We start from the raw sequence: 19,790 nt of genomic DNA on the forward strand, positions 1-19,790 counted from the left end.
ATAGGATATGGTCGATAAGAAATGAATGCAACTTTAATTTTAAGAGCTAAACACAGCTATTAGAGCCACAGTCTTTTCAATGGTCACTTTTTAAGACCATATTAGAAACTTTAGGAAGAAGCCACTGTTTATGAAAGACACACACAAGAGAGAAAATGAGTTGTTTGTTTTGGGGGGTGTGTGTGTGTTGAAGAAAGGGTCTTTTTATGTAGCTCATGCTGGCCTCCAACTCAAGAGCCTCCTATTTCAGTCTCCCAGACAGCTTGTAGATATATGCCACCATCAAGTATATGCCTGAAAAAAACAGAGTGATTGGTTCATTTTATTAAGATGTTCTTAGTCCCGGGGAGCACAACCACAATCTTAGCTACTAGGAAGGCTAAGGTAGGAGGATTTTGAGTTTGAGGTCAGCCTCGGCTACTTATTAAGGCCCCATCTTAAAAGATAAAAGGGTGAAGAATGTTAAGTTGCTGAATGCTTACCTAGCATGAATTAGGTTCTGGGTTCAATCCTTGGTACCACCAAGAAAAAGGATCCCTAGTCTTTAGCAGTTCATCTTTAAACCATTTATGTTAAGAAGCAACTTAATTTGAAAGTAATGAAAATTCCAATTAAGAAATTATCATTTTTGCCAATATTTATCCAAGTGGTTTGGTTTTAAAAGCATTCTGGTATTTGCTAAAAGTACTTGTTGCCAATTTTGATGACCTGAGTTCCCTCCGTGGACCCACATGATGGAAGGAGGAAACTGACCCTGGAAAGTTGTCCTCTGATCTCCGCACACATGTTACATATGTGTTGCCCGCTCCAATAAATAATTATAAAAGAAAAATTATTGAGGAAGGTCTTACTGTGTGGACCTGGCTCTATGTAGATCAGGCTGGTCTTGAGCTCACAGAGACCTACTTGCCTCTGCCTCCTGAGTGCCACCATGCCCAACTTAAAAAAAAAAAGTGTGTGTGTGTGTGTGTGTGTGTGTGTGTGTGTGTGTGTGTTTTCACTCTGTAAACCAGGCTGGCTTTGAACTGGGAGATCCACTGCCTCTGCCTCCCTAGTGCTGGTATTAAAGATGTGTACCACCACCACCCAGCCTAAATTTTTTTAAAGCATATATCACCTGGATATAGTTATTCATATCTATAACTGTTACAGTTGGATGCAGAGGCAGAAGGCTTGCTGTGAATTCAAGGCTAGCCTTACTACATAGTGAATTCCAGACCAGCAAGACTACAGAGTGGGATCCTATCTCAAATAAATAAATAAATAAATAAATAAATAAATAAATAAATAAGATTGTGTTCATTTTAGAAGAGTAAGTTTTTCTGGTTTTGTTTGTATTATTTTCACTTTTTGAATGAGTTAATATGGTAATACATGTTTAGTAGTTGATACTACTAAGACATAAGGTGTCCTGAGTGTCCATGCTAGTCTAGTGCTGGCCCTGGTAAAGGATGTGGTTCCTTGGTGTGAAGGTAGACTCATGGATAGCTGTCAGAAGAGTTGACCATAGCTTCATATGTTCCTGTTTTTTTTATGTCTATTAATTTTTCTACATCTGTTTCTAGAGAGAAGGGAAATTTGCTGTACAGTTGTTTTCTTCCTAGTTTTAGAATTTAAAAGTTCATCTTAATGGCAATAACAAACCTATCTTCCATAGGATTTCTTCAGTGGTGTTTGTTGTGAGTGGTACCTAGTTAGGCTGTAGCACCTTCTGGCATAGTTGCAAAATCTGGAGCTAAGGATATGACGTGTTAGCTGGGGCCTCACCCATTGTTTCAAATGGCTCCTTGTTCAGGTTGCCCAGGAGCAAACAGAATATGAAAAGTGACTCCTGCCCACAAGGATCTGAGGTCCACCAGGGGCCCAAGCATTCAAACCAGTGTCAGTTATATAATACCAGAATTGTGCCACACAAGTCCTTTCACGTGCTTTGCTTAATGCTTTTGTATATGTAAATACAGTGTGTTTGAAAAACATTAGAACTCCTTCATGTTCTAGAGGTTTTAACTTCCAAAGTGAACTTCTTAGGAGCCACATCCATGCAGACTTCTCAGTGGATTGTTTCTTAGCCTTTAACCCTCCGTTTTTCATGTTTCAGATGTGTAAGATTCAGACAGAAGGGAGCACAGCCCGACTTTCAGCACATCCTTGTCTGATAACATTTAATCGCTTCAGCTACCAAATTACAGTTCCATGTGACAGAGACATGCTGCTAGGCACTCTGTGATGTGTCACCCCATTAATGATGTGTTGAAATCACCACTTTAATAGGCTGAAGTTTATAAAACTCCAGCACACTAGGAATCTCCAGGATCTCTAAGCATGTTCTGCTTGTTGCCTGACACCACCTCATTAGCACATACCTACTACGTAGAAGAACCTCAGTAATGAGACCCCCTGCTTGGGGTGCCCACCTTCCCCATGGCCAGACATCTGGCTTCAGACTTTGCCTTCTCATCCTTACCTTGTGGGGGTGATAGGTCAGGAGGGCTGGAGCCATGCTGGGTGGATCCTCAGACATGGCTAAGCTTCCAAGGCCCTTCAGATGGCCACAGGTTGGGCCAGGCTTGGAGGTGTTGGGGATCTCCTTATGATCCTCCTCCATATGAGTTCTGTGGACCTCTAGTTGGACTAGGCCTAATGCCCCAAGTTGGCCTGGATACTGTAGCCTGAAGGCCTACAGAAGCCAGAGTGGGGAACAACTCAGAGGGGCCCTCCCTTGGACCCTGTACTGTCCACCTCAGTACTGTGAAGTTGGAATCAGGTCCTAAGGGGTTCCAGGACATGAAAACCTTGCAGAAGGAACTAGAGTGGTTTGCCAAGCCCCTGAAGCAGAAGAGGGTTACCTTAGGGTACTCCCAGGCTGACATGGGGCTCACCCTGGATGTTCTCTTTGGAAAAGTGTTCAGCTAGGTAAGCATCTCCCACTTCAGCTCAGCTTCAAGAACATGTGTAAACTGTGGCCCTGCGGGAGAAGTGGTTGGAAGAAGCTGAGAACCTTCAGAAGATGTGCAGAGCAGAGACACTGGTGCAGGCCCACCAGAGAAAGTAGAGAAGCATGGAGAATTGCATGAGGGGAACCTGGGGAACATGTCCCTGCAGTTGCCAAAGCCTGACCCACAGTAAATCAGCATCATTCCTGAGTAGCTTGGGCTGGAAGAGGATGTGTTCCCAGTGTGGTTCTGTAGCCAGTGCCATAAGGTCAAATGATCAAACATTGATTGTTCCCAAAGAGGAAGGAGTGTGAGGCTGCAGGGTCTCCTCTTCCAGGGACCCTGTATCCTTTCTCTACTACCAGAACCCCATATTTGGTGCCCTAAGGCTACAGGAGCCCTGACTTCACATTCACCACACTCTACTCGTAGGTCCCTTTTACTGAGGATGAAGCCTTTCTTCCTGTCCCTGTCACTGTTTTGGAGTCTCCTATGCATTCAAACTGAGGCACCAGCCCTGCCCAGAGATGGGGTGAGCAGAGGGAAGGGGAAGGAGATAGACCAAGAGAACCTGGAGGTTGTGCTACCATGGCTTTGGGATTAAGTTCTTCATTTACAGAGGAGGGATTGGGAGCATAGAGTGGGGGTAGGAGGTGGGGTGGGAGCAGGAAGTAAAAGGGGAGGTCATGAGCCTGTCACTCATCATTTTGTTCTTATATAAAGAAGCCTGGGACACAGTAAAGGAAAAGAAAAAAAAGACCCTCAATAGTTTTATTGATTCAGATTTCATGCTAATGATCATAAAGACATAAATACCGTATTCAAGATATAACATTTGAAGTAAGGCTTGAAGGATAGTATGATCAATAGGGTACAGGAGAAACTTCAAGAAGCTCAGACAGCAAATGTGGATGAAGTACCTATTTTGTAGGCACTGAGATCCTAGGGATGCAGCAGCAGATGAAACTGTCCCTTTCACTATTGTTCTGATGAGCTAAGACACACAGCTCTTAATAAGGACTGTGAAAGATGGAATCCGAGGAATGTAATAGAATGATTTGTGGGAGAGATAGTGCCTTAACCAGCATAGGCAAAGCCTTCCAAACTGAAGGGAGACAATGCAAAAGCTGAAAGGGGAGAGGTGAGTGTAAGGAAAAAGGTCAGCATGGCTAGAGATAAAAAGAGGGCGGTGGAAGGAGTTAAGGTGACAGAAATGGCAAGGGCCAGTTGCACATGGCAGGAGGTGGGATTTTATTTTGGTTCTACTGGGAAGCCAAAACACGAGACATAAGTACATTAGGGTGTGCATGTGCATTTGCAGACAAGCCATGGGATGGGTCATATCTTTTTTTGTTTGTTTGTTTGTTTGTTACAGAGACAGGGTTTCTCTATATTGTTTTGGAGCCTCTCCCGGAACTCGCTCTGTAGACCAGGCTGGCCTCGAACTAACAGAGATCCACCTGCCTCTGCCTCCCAAGTGCTGGGATTAAAGGTGTGTACTACCAACGCCAGCACGGGTTGTATCTTTGATCCTGGAACTCCTACAGTGAGATGGGAAGCAGAAACAGGAGGATCACTGGGAAGCTAGTGGGTCGGCTAGCCTGTTAGGAATTCACAGAGCAGCAGAATGAACAGAGACTACTCAGAAGCAAGCTAGAAGCAAAGACCCTACTCCCAACAGTTCCGTCCTCCACATGTGTGTCATAGCACAAGTGGATGCAATAGGCATGTGCCGTATGTACACTTTCTAAAAGGTATGGGAGCCATGTATAAGAAACAGATTTTTCTCCACTAGAGTTTGAAAATGCTTGACTATTAAGACATAATAAGGTAACTTGAGGATGGATAGAGAAAAAAGGTTTGGGGAGAAAGGACAGGGAGGTAATAGGACTGTTTAAAGATGCTGCAAAGTGGTAAGGTCCTACGTAAGGATGGTGGCAGCAGACACAGGAAGGTAAGAAAGGTTGACAGACACAGGGGGGAAGCAAGGAGAATTTCCAGGACATGGTAGCAGTTGGATAGCTGAGCCATTGAGAAGACATTCCCTGTCAAATGTTGGTTTGAAATAGAAGTTATGTTTAGCCACCAACAGTAAACATATATTTCTTCGCAGCATTCTTGTTTAGTGGTCAACACACTGCTGCTTGAAAGCAATTTAAGTCTTGTTCCCAAAGATTAAATAGAGAGATTTCTATGTTTTCTTGAAATATATATCTAAGAAAAACATTAAACATAGCTGGCTTACTCCCTAAAGAAAGGCCCTTTCAAATTTCAGACGTTATGAGAATGTTTTGAAAATTGTGGAAACTTATTTTCTTTAAACTAAGGAAGTTGGAAACTTTCCCCTTTAAATGTCGACTCCCAGAATGGGCTCCATGAGACAGTTTCCACTCCTGTGTTATTGTTTTAGTTGGCAGTCAGGAGACAGCAAGGACCTCCAGGGTAGCTACAGAAAAGTCAGCCCTTTACAAGGATTTCCAGAGTGCATAGGTTTAAGGAGCAGTGGAAAGTTGGGGCCTCAGTGCAGTGAGAGTGGCATTTTTAAAAAGTGGGAAATCAGAACTCTTTGTTGACCTTTTGCAATCCAGAAGAGAATTCTGAGACACCATCGAAGAATGGTTGGAAACCTTGGGTTTCTGAGAGCGGTTACACTGCTGTGATTGAAACTGCCTGGCTGTCCCCACAGAGTATTTATGCAGCATTTATCAGTCAATTCATTCTTGATCTCCTGACCCAATACTTTATTTGGGTTACCACCTCACACCTTCTGGGTTGACAGGCAGAGTTGGGAACCAGAGAAGACCATTGGTCCTCAATCCAAGTCATAATTGAACCTGACTGTTGCTGTGTCCCTGGGATGGCCTGTGACACTCATGTAGAAGATGCTGAGTAGCTCTGATACATGTTGAGTGGTTGGAAAGTTGGGAACCAGAGAGATGGCTCACTGGTTAAGAATGCTTGCCATCGTCTTTAATCCCAGCACTTGGGAGGCAGAGGCAGGCAGGATCTCTGGGAGTTTGAGACCAGCCTGGTCTACAAGAGGTAGTTTCAGGACAGCCTCTGAAGCCACAGAGAAACCCTGTCTGGAACACCCCTCCCCCCCCCAAAAAAAAAAAACTAAACTAAAAAAGAATGCTTGCCATGCAGCCATGAGGACTAGAGTTTGGTTCTAGCACCCATGTAACAAACATGGCTAACCTTATAATTCCAGCTCTGAGGAATCAATCACTCTTGGTTTCCTACAAGTACACAGGTGTGTGCACCTGCATATATGCACACAACAGGTGTAATTTAATTTTAAAGAATAATATAAATAGCAGTAAAAGAATCTGAAAAAGTGTCTCTTTTGGGGACCAGAGAGAAGGCCTAGAGGTTAAGAGTGTGTAGTCCTCTTGCAGATGACCCAAGTTCAGTTGCCAGCACTCATTTTGGGTGGTTTACACCTGCCCACAACTCCAGCACCAGGGAATCTGAAACCCTCTCCTGGCCTCTGAGGGCACTATACTCACCATGCACATACCCCCACAGAGATACATACATATACATAAATGCATTTTTAAATTAAAATTATCTCTCCTGAATCTGGCTCTTAAGACTAGAACTCTACAAATGAAACATAAATAAATATTCTTTTTATTCAAAAGGATACACACACACACACACACACACACACACACACACACACACACACACACATATGTATGTTTTATATGAAAAGATTCTAAAGTTAAAATTGAAACATTTTTGTCAGTTGTAATTCTGTGTAGTAAGTGAGGTCATGGAAAGTGAGTTGCCCCTGACTGGGGTCAATAATAGGGCTTCGGGGACTGGAGAGGTGGCTCAGAGGTTAAGAGCACTGGCTGCTCTTCCAGGGGACCTGAGTTCAATTCCCAGCAACCACATGGTGGCTCACAACCTTCTGTAATGAGATCTGGTGCCCTCTTATGGTGTGCAAGCATGCATGCAAACAACTGTATACATAATAAATAAAATCTTTTTTTTAAAAAAAAAAAAAAAGAGGGGCTAGAGAATTGTAGTGGTTAAGAGCACTTGTTACTCTTAAAAAGTAAAAGAATAAGGCTTCATGGTAGCTACTCTGCCAGTGCAGAAGCTGCCTTCTCAGAGCTTTCCTCTGTGGTCTCCACACAGCAGAAGGGAAAGAACCCAACCTGCTGGGGTGTGTGTGGAGTGATGGAATAGCCTGAAATGACCTCTTTTACACCAACTCTTAATCCCTGCTTCATGCTGTCTTCTACTCCATGTCAGGTCTGTATTTGCTTTAATATTAAAATTATCAACAGCTTAATGTAGGAGGAAGTTGCTGTTCCAATAAGATGCATTCTAGTTAGCCTGTAGGTTTTGTGCTCCTGAAGAGTACACAGAGACATTGGAGAAGCAGAGGATAATGTCTTCCCCAACCGCAGATCTTACACAAACCTCTGGTTCACACACATTACACCTGTTCCTTTCTTGAGCCTTTGGGGTTCCTGTGCTGGTATCTATTAACTGCAGGACCCTTATTTGGGGGATAATTGGAAAATGTGGGAAAGGGGGACTTAGAATAGGAAAAGAGAAGGATGCAGAGGCAGCAAGAAAATGGAAGCTTTAGCTTTGAAACATTGGACAAAAACAAGAAACTGTGGATGGAAGTCTGGGCCTGACCTTTGCCTCTTCTGCCCCAGCTGAGAGGGGCTAAGCTGAGGGTAGGACAGGGTATCCTCCATCCCCTTAGGACAGCTCCCGCTTTCAGATTGCTTTGTCTCTGTGACCACAGTGGACACAGTATTTGATAAAGTATAAGTCAATGAGGATGTGAGCACTTCCCAGCCAACGGAGATATAAACTTGGCCCCCATCAAATGTAAACCCATGTGAACAGGTCAAATAAAACTGTTACCTCATAGTATAAATAATGCCAATACCTGGGCCAAAAAAAAAAAAAAAAAAAAAAGAAAGTCTCAGGCTTATTAAAGTTGCAGAAACTTTCCAGTTTTGAAATCCTCAAGCAGTCAAAGAATAACTGAAAGAAAATAGGAGACACTTGCTACAGTTGGTGCTGGAAAAGGATTAATATTCCCCTCCATGTTAATGTGAAAGATGCCTATAGTATATTGTGTAAAATTTGCAATACAATTAAAACTAAAGGAATAGTGGGCATTTTAGGATGTGTGTGCTTGCACTTGTTTGCATATAAACACATACACCAATAATAAAATAATTTAAGAATAAAAGGGTGTCACCAGGCCTGGTGGCACACACCTTTAATCCCAGCACTTGGGATGCCCTCTAGCAGGAGGGCAGCTAGAGCTATGTAGAGAGAACATGTCTCAGAACAACAGCAGCAGCAATAACAAAAAAGAATAAGAAAATGTAAAAATAAAAAAGTATATGACTGCTTTCTCATGAAGTCCCTGTTAGACCAGAAATTGGTTCTCATGTTTGAGTTTAGAAATGTGCTGTTTTCAGTTCTCTTAAAAATCATAAGAGAGCCAGAACAATATTTCTGTTTCCTCTGTGTTGAACAGAAAAGACCAGTTTGCTAATGGTAGGCCTGGGTATTTTCTTTTTGCTTTAAAAGTACCCTGGGCTGTGTGGTCTTTGGCTCTTTGCTCAGGCTGCATACAGCCTACTATTAATTTAACAGCATACAGGACCTGTTCTGACCAGTGGATTTCTGAGTCTTCAGGTTCTCAGTGGTCCTGGAGAGTCATATCTCAAAAAAAAAAAAAAAAAAAAAAAGCAGTAAAGGACTAGGGTATAGCTCAGTGGTAGAGAATCTGTCTAGTATGTTCAGGGTGCTGGATTTGACACTTGGCACACAAAGAAGGAAGAGAGGTCAGACACACCCATATAATCCCAACTTGGGAAATGGAAACTGTCAAGGACATCATTTGCTACATATCTAGTTCAAGACCAGCCTGGAATAAATGAGATCCTGTCTTAATGGCTCCCTCCCCCCCCCATGATAGTGATTTCCCTTGCCTTTTCTATTTTTTAGGAGTTAATAAATGGAATAGTTCCTTATGTCTTCCTACTCTCCTTGAATGTGGTTATTTCAGTACCTCTGAGTGTAATTTAACTGTGTCTACCTTCAGGCAGGGGGCTAACGAGCAGGCTTATCACTTGGCCCATTCATTGCTTGGTTTAGGCAGTCAATTGCCATAATAATTTTCATCAGGAAATTGTTTTGTTTCATCAAAACAATTTCATCAGGAAATTGTATTTAACAAAATATAATTTCCTTGTATTTTGTTAAATTTGTATGTTATGGACCCTTGGACTATATAAGGATTGGGGAACACTAATGTTGAAATTCAAATTAATGAGAATAAATGATTAATTATGCAATGCTTCAAGATATACTTCATCACATTTATGAATCACCCTGTTTATCACAGTTATTATATATATCACATCAAGACATGTTTCTAAGGTTCAGAAGCCAAATTTTTAAAAACTTAGACACATGATATAGACATACTATATTCAAATTTTTTATATTCATATCCATGTATCTACAAATGTACATACAATGGTGCATTCATGGTGTAGTATAATAAGTGATTATAATAATGTCCCTAAACTTTCTAATCTATCTTATCATTTGAAAAAACAAAACATGAAAATAATTCAAATAAACTGATTTGGTGGTCTAGGTTCAAATATATTCACTCTAAATGCCAGGTCATTAGAAATTTTACCCATTTTAACTAATTAACCTCAGTGCATATGCAGCTTCTAAAATAAGCAGTGTGTATCAAATAGAAATGGATATTTTCCATAAGTAAGTTAGTGTGGGCACAGTTAGTATAAGCATTGTTAGTGTGGGCACAGTTAGTATAAGCATTGTTAGTGTGGGTGCTGTTAATGGTGACATGACTCTGCCTTGAGATTTATAAAGGACTTTTCAATGACTTATTTTCTTTTTTGAGACAGAGGCTAGCCTCAAACTCAAGATCCTGTTGCCTCAGTCTCTGGAATTTGAAAGTGTATACCACCATACCAAGTTCCCTTCAATCAACTGTTTTATTTCTTGAGGAAGAGGTAGGAGAATTCAGACAGATTTCCATGCACTATGGGCAGGCCTAACTACTTTATGGCAAAGCAAGCAAAAACAATAGAATTTTTAAAAATTTCCTTCTTGGGAGGTTTTAAGACAATACTTTGTTTTAAAAGGAATTTGTGCCTGGGTGTGGTAGCTCACATCAGAAATTGAAGCACTTGGCAGGCAGAGGCAGCAAGATTGATGCTGTAGCAAGATTGACTCAAGGTCAAGGCCAGCCTGGTACACATAGTAAGTTCCAGAGAATTACAGTGTGAGACTAGAGCTCACGCGGTAGAAGGGGAGAATTGACTCCCACAAGTTGCCCTCTGGCTTGCATGTGCATACCAAGGCATGCATTGCCCCCTCTCACTAACTAACTAAATGTTTTTAAATGTTGGGGGAAAAAAGGACAAAAAGGAATATGAGTCAGAAGAGTTAAAGAATACTAGTTTTTTTGTTGTTGGTTTTTTTTTTTACACAATTAAATGTAAAGGAGTTTTCCTTATATTCTAATCTAACTAGAACCATTGTGTATGTGTGTGATCACATTAGAAATTCTCTGACCTCTTCTTTAGTTTGTTTTGATCTTTTTTCTTTCTTTTTTTTTGGTGGGGGTGGGTTTTTTTGAGACAGGGTTTCTCTGTGTCGCCCTGGCTGTCCTGGAACTTGCTCTATAGACCAGGTTGGCCTTGTACTCAAGAGATCCGCCTGCTTTTGCCTCTGGAGTGCTGGGATCAACTCCTTCCCCCTGTTTTTGAGACAGGGTCTCACTCACTCTGTAGATTTGCTGTATAGACTAGTCTGACCACAAACTTGTAGCAGTCCTTCTGGCTCTGCCTCCCACATGGTAGGATTGTAAGCATGTGCCACTAGTATTTCTCTTATCTCTTGATAGAATCATTAAGAAAGCCACATTTGTCTCTTACATACCAATTGTCCCCTGAAGGTTACCTTAAAGCTCAAATGATGATTATAGTTCTCTAGTTGGTGTTTGTCACACCCACAGACTAATTTCCAGGACATTAAGGACCATGTATGTCCTGTCCATTTTGTTCTGAGGATGCATTGGTAGAGCATCAAACATTGGAAGTACTTTCCTATTACCACATATATCTCTCAGGGTTAAGGCTCTGTTGTCTCTAGTCTTGTGGATTATGTTAATCTGTTAGCTTTGGCCTAAGAAAGCATTATTCTGGGGGTGCTGCTTATAACTTCCAGGCCATACCTTAGAGGCCCCACCTTCCTTTCTCCAAATTTGGCTCTTTCTTATCAGATCATGTCTTTTTTTTTTTAATTTGTTTTAATAAAGATTTTATTTATTTATTATGTCTTCTGCCTGCATGCCAGAAGAGGGCACCAGATCTCATTCAAGGTGGTTGTGAGCCTCCATGTGGATGCTGGGAATTGAACTCAGGACCTCTGGAAGAACAGTCAGTGCTCTTAACCTCTGAGCCATCTCTCCAGCCCCTCAGATCATGTCTTAATTTTTAATTTATTATTATGTGTGTTCATGATGTATGTGTGTGGGTGTGCATGCCAAGGCAAACTTGTAGAGGTCAGCTTTGTTGAGTTGGTTTTCTCCTTTCACCTCTCCATGGTTTTCAGGGATCAAACTGAAGTTAACAGGTTTGGACACTCACCCACTGAGAGCCGTCTTGCTGCCCCTACATGTCTTATTTTTGTTTGTTGTCTGGTTGGATTTTTGTTGTTGTTTTGAGACAGTGTCTCACTATACCTGGCCTTCAACTCATAGAGAGTGCTGAGATGAAAGGCGTATGCTATCATGCCTGGCCCTTGATTTTTAATTAGAAAAATCCTGTATTAAATACTATGTTTCCATTTGGTATCATTAATTTCTCTTTAAATTTTAAAGAGGTCTTTAGTCAGTGTAGCCTGTAAAAGGTGACTAGAACTTTGAGTAATCTGCTACCCCACAGGGATTAGAAGTCACTGAGTGAGGGACCTTCATGGCTCTAATTTGGTTTGGTTTAGAATAGTGACTGTGATACTGCACATTCCTATTTCAACAGTTCCAGTGGGTATTGTCTGCATGCCTTATATAAAGTGTCTAATTATAGTCCCTTTTAAAATCTGCTCAATACTGAATTTAACATGGAAACTGACGTTGGCAAGACTTTTCAATTTTGCTTTCTTATGAGAAGAATTGGGTAGTGTTATCTGGGATAGAGTAGAGGAGATTGGCTTATTTTCCTCAAAATAACAAAATTGGTGATCCCACCTGCTAATGTATGTTGGGAAAACCCAGTAAGTTCTTCACTGTAAATGCCAATGTAATGCTGGCCCAAATCTCCCCAGAAGATGATGATTTGAGTTTTTCATTTTCCCCTGAAGGGATTTTCCCTGAATGTGTTTTTCAGGCTGCCAGTCTCTAGGCTGTTGCCATTACTTCTTTATTAGCTTCTAGTCAGGAAGTTCAGCCAGGGGTTAAAGCAATTACTAAATATTGAGGACTTCCCAAAAGTCTTCAGGGTGAATGTGTACTGTGATTCCTGGGAGATGCCAAACTCATCCTTCATCAGTGCTGTGATCCTAAGAGCCACACAGCCTTCTGTTGCTGTATTCCACAAAAAAAATAATAATAACAACAATAATAATAACTAAGCCTTGGGTCACATGACATACAGAATTAATTCACTTTCTGTGCTGTGTTCCATGTTAACAGCCTATGAAACACCCCAATTCTTATATAATTTATTCTACTCCTTTTGGTCTGCTTTCCCTGTAAGCCCATTGAGAAATCAAACAAGGGCCAGAATTAATTCTGCTTTGGGCTATTTGTCCCTGGTTGTAATTGCAGTCCTCAACGCTTCCAGATTTGACAGAATGAAGGATCTTGTCACAGTGCTTCCTAGTGAGGCTGGTCACTTAGAGACATGCATATATTCCCAGTTTACTTTGTTGTCCTTTTCCATCTTCCAAGCTGTTTAGTTAATTATTGTAGCAGGAAGGAAAGCCTAGGTCTCCAGAAGGCTTGGCTTTCAGTTGCACTGCACCATATTGCTTTGTGAGTGCTGAGAACATTGGAGCTGGCTGTTTACATCTGCTTTGGATTGTTCCTTGGTCAACCAGAAAAGAAGTCAATGTTATTGCTCTGAAGTGGTGGACCAAACAAGAAAATTTGCTCTTAGAATTGCCCCGATTTTTAAATTAGTGCCACCAGCTCTCTTCTCTTTTCTCTACCACATTTCACAAACCCAGCTAGTGATGCACTTATTTTTGGGATACAGTATCACTACCTTATATAGCCGCAGGCTCATCATCTTGCCTAGAACAAAGAGTTTCAAGGCTCAAAATCAATAGCAACCTCTGGTAGTTAAATCATCCTAGATGATGAACATAGGGTTCAAATTAGTCTTCTGCTTTGCATTACAGGAAAAGGACTAAATTACCATTTCAGCCTGCAGACAAATGCTAACCAACTGGAGTGTTGGGGGTTGGAAAAAGAGACTTAGCAAATTATGTTGCGTTACTTAGGGGTGGAGAAATAAATGACCATAGGCCACATAAAGAAGACTGCTCCACCCATATGGTTTCTGCTGTGTAGAATATCTAACTTAAGCAATTTCCTTATTGTTTGCTCACACGCATGTGTATATGTTCATGTGTGTACATGTGTAATCCATGTTCTATCTGTTATTGAGATTTATCTATCTCTCTCTCTCTCTCTCTCTCTCTCTCTCTCTCTCTCTCTCTCTGTGTGTGTGTGTGTGTGTGTGTGTGTGTGTGTGTAGTTACATTTTTTAAAGTCATTGTCTTTGCTGATTTTTGGAAGCCTTAGCCATTGTACAACTATGCTTCTGAAAATTACAGAAAATTACAGATTATAGTTACCCATGTTTCTTATACCTATGAGGTTAGTCAGACATAGATATTTGATCTTCAAACACTTCAAAGACCTATAGAATATGGCATTTAAATGTTTTAATATTAGTACTCCATTGACAATGAGACATTATTGCTCCTGACAGCACCGAGCTATTCCCGAAAGTATGTTGGGCACCGATGACACTCCTGGAGTCCATTCTCTCCTCAGATACTGGCCTCTTAGGCAAAGAACTGCTCCCACCTCGACCACTGACTTTGGACATGCTTGCAGGAGACAAACAGAGATGGCTGAACCCTGCCAAGTCAGGGCAAAACAGTCTTTCAACTTCCCTGCTTCTGTGTTGGTCAGTCAGATACTCTAGGCCTTAGCCAAAGCTGGTTGCCCCTACGCTGCTGTGAGACTTTGAGTGACTGTCCAGGTAGCCTGCTGTTTCTGTCTTTGCTGCACCTTTTGGAAGTTACTCTCCTACACTTCCTGCCTACCCTAGTATTGTTATCTTCCTTCTCAGGTCTTTGATGAAGTTAAAGATTAGACTATCACAATTATTGTCCTCTCTTCTTAGATAAAAATATTAAGTACAAGACTTAAACTTTCCAGTTTAGGACAACTTTGTAGTAATCTCTGTGATATCTTTACCCTGTGACTGGACATGTAGTTCTTGCCAGTTGTTCTTTGTTGTGTCACTGGCAGTAGGTCTTAATTGTGTATGTTTTTACCTTTCCTTCTCCTAGAGCATACTCAATATTTCCTATCATTGTGTATAGTTTTCTATCAAGTATCAAGCCTAAACCTTTTTCTTTTTCTCCCCCTCCCCGTCATTATTTTTTTAAGACAGGGTTTCCCTGTGGCTTTGGAGGCTGTCCTGGAACTAGCTCTTGTAGACCAGGCTGGTTTCGAACTCACAGAGATCTGCCTGCCTCTGCCTCCCAAGTGCTAGGACTAAAGGTGTGCACCACCACCACCACCACCACTGGGCCTAAACCTTTTTCTTTAGACTAAAAAGGGAATTGTAGTGATAGATCTGCCTCCACGCCTGTAGTACTGATCATGCCTTTTGGGCATGGTCACAGGTGCTGACATGACTGGTTAAAAGGAAAAGTTTCAGGGTCAGAAGCCCCTTGGGGTCTCAGAGAGCATCAGGGAGTAGGGTCTGTCTCCTTGGAGCAGGAACAACGAGACAATTGCTTATTGTCTTCCGTGTAAGTTATTTACTATAAACTCCACTTCAATTACGCTGGTCTGGGGAATCCTAATATCCACGCCATTATCATTTTTTAAGTGCTGTCCCACTGGACACCTTTGGGAACCTGGGACTCCCTGATTAAGCAGGGCTCCCTGGCCAGCAAGCTTTCTAATCCACCTGTGTCCCTCTTCCCAGCACTGGACTTTAGAAATATTTGTCATCAGACTCAGGTCCTCATACTTTCATAGCAATCACTTTATTGATTAAGTCACCTTGCCAGCCCTTAATGTTTTTTTTTTTTTTTCCCTCTGTTATGACTTCGGTTTCTTTGATAAATTTTTATGACATTTATCACCTTGGGTTGAGTCTGTAGGCCGTAAATCTTTTCCCATTGCTGTTATGTAAACAGTAAAGAATGTCATCTTTTTAAGTTGACACTAGTATCAGTTCTCTGCAAAGAGCTTCTGGCTGTTTCTGTTTATTGTCCAGGTGATGTTTAAAGTTGGGCATGAGGCACACCCATGTAATCTCAACCTTTGGAGACTAAGGCAGGAGGATTGAGAATTGGCCAACCTGGGCTCAACATTTCATGCAAAAGGTGATATTTTAACATCCCACCAAAAGGTGATATATATATATAATATATATATATATATATATATACACACACACACACACACACACACACACACACACACACACACGCACACTGTAGCACAAATAATAAAAACCCGGAGACAGATATTGGGGTTAAAACTAAAGACCAGAGAAGCAAAGTAGCCAGCCACTAGAGTTCTTAACCTATACCAATGCTCAGACCAAAGGGGTGAACCACCGAACCTCAAACTGTTCCCTACTGCACTGCTGCTCAGACTCACTGAGACTACCCTGTATTCCTATCTCCCCCTGCTTTATATTCCTCTCTCTGCCCAGCCATATCACTCCTGTCTCCATCCCCCTAGTGCTGGGATTAAAGTGTGAACCCTGTCTCTCTTTTAGGCTGATTTATTCTCATGTAGCCCAGGGTGGCCTTGAACTCATAGAGATCCACCTGCCTCCATCTCCTGAGTGCTGGGATTAAAGGTATGTGCCACCACTGACCAGCTTCTATGGCTAACTAGTGTGGGTAGCTTTGCAGTCTGATTTTTCAGGCAAGCTTTATTTGTTAGATCATAAAGTATCACCACAATATATATTTAAAAGAACATAATTAATTATAGATTGATGTGGACATACCTTTGGAAATTTAAATGAAAGGTTTCTGAACATTGTGGATGTAATCTTACCTCTAAGATGCTCATCGTTCTGAAATCATTTCTTCCTAGGGCATGGTTTCTATATATAATCAGCATATGTACAAATACTGCTTCTCCCTTTACATTATATCAAGTATCTTCCCCAGAATGCTCCATAAAATCACTGCTTAATATTGCATGAAAAGCAATGTACATCAAGCAAATGTAGCATGGTCTACTCGATCCCCCCAGAGTTAGTATATGAATATGGACCTCCTTTATGGCTTTGGCTTTGGTGCCACCCACCTCCCACTTTCTTTGGGCTTCGTTATTAGAACACTCTAAAACTGCAAGTGTGTTTTCTCGACCTTGTAAACTGATATCTGAGTCTTTTCTCTCCTTTAGTATGTGTGGGGCTTGTTGTGTGATTTCACTGTAGTTGACATCTTCTGTCTCTTTACCTTTCACCAGTGGTGGTGCACGCCTTTAATCCCAGCAATCGGGAGGCAGAGGCAGGTGGATCTTTGTGAGTTTGAGGACAGCCAGGGCTACACAGAGAAATCCTGTCTTGAAAAACCAGAAGAAGAAAAAAAAGACCCAACAACAATGACAAAAAAAGTTATCTAAGACTAGCTGAAAATTTTGCCAAAATTTCTTCTACTTTTTTATCTAATTTTGTTATATTATTATTATTATTATTATTATTATTATTATTATTGTTATTATATCCAGATTTTCCTTTAATTTTTTTCTTCTGGTTATCCGTTTGACTTGATACCTTAAGCTAAACAAACTGAAAGAAAGAAGGGAAATGTAAAAATAAATAAACAAATAAATAAAAATAATGTTCTTTGTTAGCATTTATTTTGAGACAGGGTTTGCTATGTAGCCCAGGTTGGCCTCAGGTTTTTGGTTGTGGGGATTATATATATGTATGCTACCATGCCCTGCTAGTTTTGCTTGTTTTTAGTTATATATAAGTAGAATAGTAGAATCATTTTGGTTGTCCTGTGTGTCTTATTTCATGCAACATTGTGTTTGTGAGACTTACCATGTTTATATAGCTCTCATTTGTTCATGTTAATTTTTCTATATGACTATGTCACAAGTTATTTTTCTATTCATAGTGATTTGGATGCCTTTGGTTCAGAGCTGTGGTAGCTGCAGTAGATGTTCCTAAGTATCCTGGTATACTCTCTGACATCAGTGTGCTTTGTTAAACATACAAGAACACAGACTTAGGAGTGAAAGTGTGGGCTCCTGGTGAGCCTGTTTCACTTTCTACTTGAGTATGCCAAATGTAGATGATCTGTTCTCTGCAGTGCTGAGTCTTACCATAATTTTTAGTCTTTGTTGGCCTGGCAAGTGGGTAATGGCTGTCCTTGCAGGTGGTGTTGTACTTTTTTAAGACATGGTTTCACTGTGTAGCCTTGACTGTCTTGGAACTTGCTTTGTAAAGCAGGCTGATCTTGAATTTAGAGATTCACCTGCCTCTGCCTCCTGAGTGTTGGGGTAAAAGTATTTTCCACTGTGCCCAGCTCGTATGGTTTTTAATTAGCATGTATTAATCATATGGCTTTTTTGTTTTTGTTTGTTTGGGGGATTTTTTAGTTCTTTGAGACAGGACCCCACTATGTAGACTTAGCTGGCCTCAAACTCATAGAGATCCTTCTTCCTCTGCCTCCTGAGTGCTTGGGTTAAAGACATGCACTACCATTGTGTTAGTCATATGAAGCATAGAGTTTCATTATATTTTTCTCTCTATTAGTTTGAACTTTTGTGCCTGTTGCTTTTTTTTTTTTTCCCCCATGTCGGTTGACTTTTTCAAGTCTTTTGCCCATCTCCCTGCTGGGATGTCTGCCTTGGCTTGAGTACCAAGAGATTTGGAATCTCTTTTGTGCTTGTATGTATTCAATACTCTTTGTTGTATGGTATAGATGTCTTTCCTCACCCTGGGGTTCCTTTTTAACATGTCTTTCAGTGAATGGATTTTAATGTCATTTTAAAAAATATTTACTTCATTTTATGTGTGAATGCCTGGGTGTAAATATGTGTACAAGTACATTCAGTACCCACAGAAGCCAGAAGAGGGTTTTGTATCCTCTGGAACTGGAATTTGAGAGGCCATATTGTTACTGAAAACCCATTCCAGCACCTGCAAGAACAGTGAGTGCTCTTAATTGCTGAGCCTTTAATAAAATTTTTCTATAATCAGTTTTGCCACTTTCCCCTTTCTTTATGAGCAAGAAGTGCTTTTCTGTTCCTCAGGAATTCCTCCCACCAGGTGTGATAATGCATGCTTTTCACCTGGGAGGCTGAGGCAGTAAAATTGCAAGTTGACCACCAGCCTGAGCTGTAAAACAAGTCCTTGTTTAAAAACTCCAAAGCCCTGCCATGTCAGTAGTTATCTGGAAATGCAAATTAAACCACAATAAGACACTTCTTCATGTCCTTAGGACAGAATAATTGTAAACACAACTGGTGATAAGCATTAGCAAAGATGGGGGAATTGGGGCTCTGTGAATTGGTGGCCAGAATGTAATATACATAAGTTTAGGTATTTTTTTTTTCAGAAAGCTAATAATAGACTTCCCATATGACCCAACAATGGAAATTCATTCTCTCTCTCTCTCTCTCTCTCTCTCTCTCTCTCTCTCTCTGTATGTGTGTGTTAAGAGAAATAGATACTTTAGTACAAAACATCCTAAGAGTATTCATTGCAGCAGCATTTGTGTAGGTGGAAAGTGGGAACAACCTAACTTTCTGTTCTGTCAAAGGAAGATTGGTATAAGACTGAATAAACAAAATGTGGTATATCTTTGTCCTTACTCAGCAACAACAACAAAAACTAATGAGGAACTGATACATGATACAATATGGGTAGACCTTCAAAATGTTACAACCTGGGCTGTGGTGGCACATGCCTTTAATCCCAGCACTTGGGAGGCAGAGTCAGGTGGATCTCTGTGAGTTCAAGGCCAGCGTGGTCTACAGAGCAAGTTCCAGGACAGACTCCAAAGCTACACAGAGAAACCCTGTCTCAAAAAAACATAATAATAATAATAATAATAATTGCAATAGTGAGAGAAGCCAGTCATAAAAGGTCATAAGTTCTATGATATCACCCATGTCCAGAATAGCCAGGTCCACAGTGAGAGAGAGAGAAAGCAGAAAGTAAATGCCTGGTGCTGAGGGGAAGGGGAGTACTACTGGTTGGTACAGAGCTTCTTTCTTTGATAAAATACTCTAAAATTGGCTCTGGTTACCCAACTGTGAATGTACAAAAACCACTGCCAATACACTTTAATTAGATGAAATTATGGAATATGTTTTTATATTCCCTAATAAAGCTGTTGGGGGAGTAAGAACAGTTTGTGAGTGGAGCTGTGGTGAGAATGTGTCAAAACCAAAGGTTCATTATAGTCAAAGTCCTTTTATCTTGTCTTACAGAACTTCTCAAAGCAGAGCAGGGAGGAAAGGGAAGCAGAGGCCCAGCATTTCCAGCTGAGCTCATCTCACTGGTACTGCTGTGCACTCGTGGGGCCGGG

General features: G+C 41.0%; 1 protein-coding gene and 1 pseudogene across 5 annotated transcripts in view; both read left to right on the plus strand.

The window, feature by feature from the left end:
* Nucleotides 1-19,790, plus strand: part of Sik3 (SIK family kinase 3) — a 228,531-nt gene that overhangs the window by 150,740 nt on the left and 58,001 nt on the right. The gene's annotated exons all lie outside the window — the stretch shown is intronic.
* On the plus strand, nt 1,017-5,965 carry LOC103160914 (annotated as a pseudogene).

This window comes from Cricetulus griseus, chromosome 4 (assembly GCF_003668045.3).
Source record: "Cricetulus griseus strain 17A/GY chromosome 4, alternate assembly CriGri-PICRH-1.0, whole genome shotgun sequence".
NCBI lineage: Eukaryota > Metazoa > Chordata > Mammalia > Rodentia > Cricetidae > Cricetulus > Cricetulus griseus.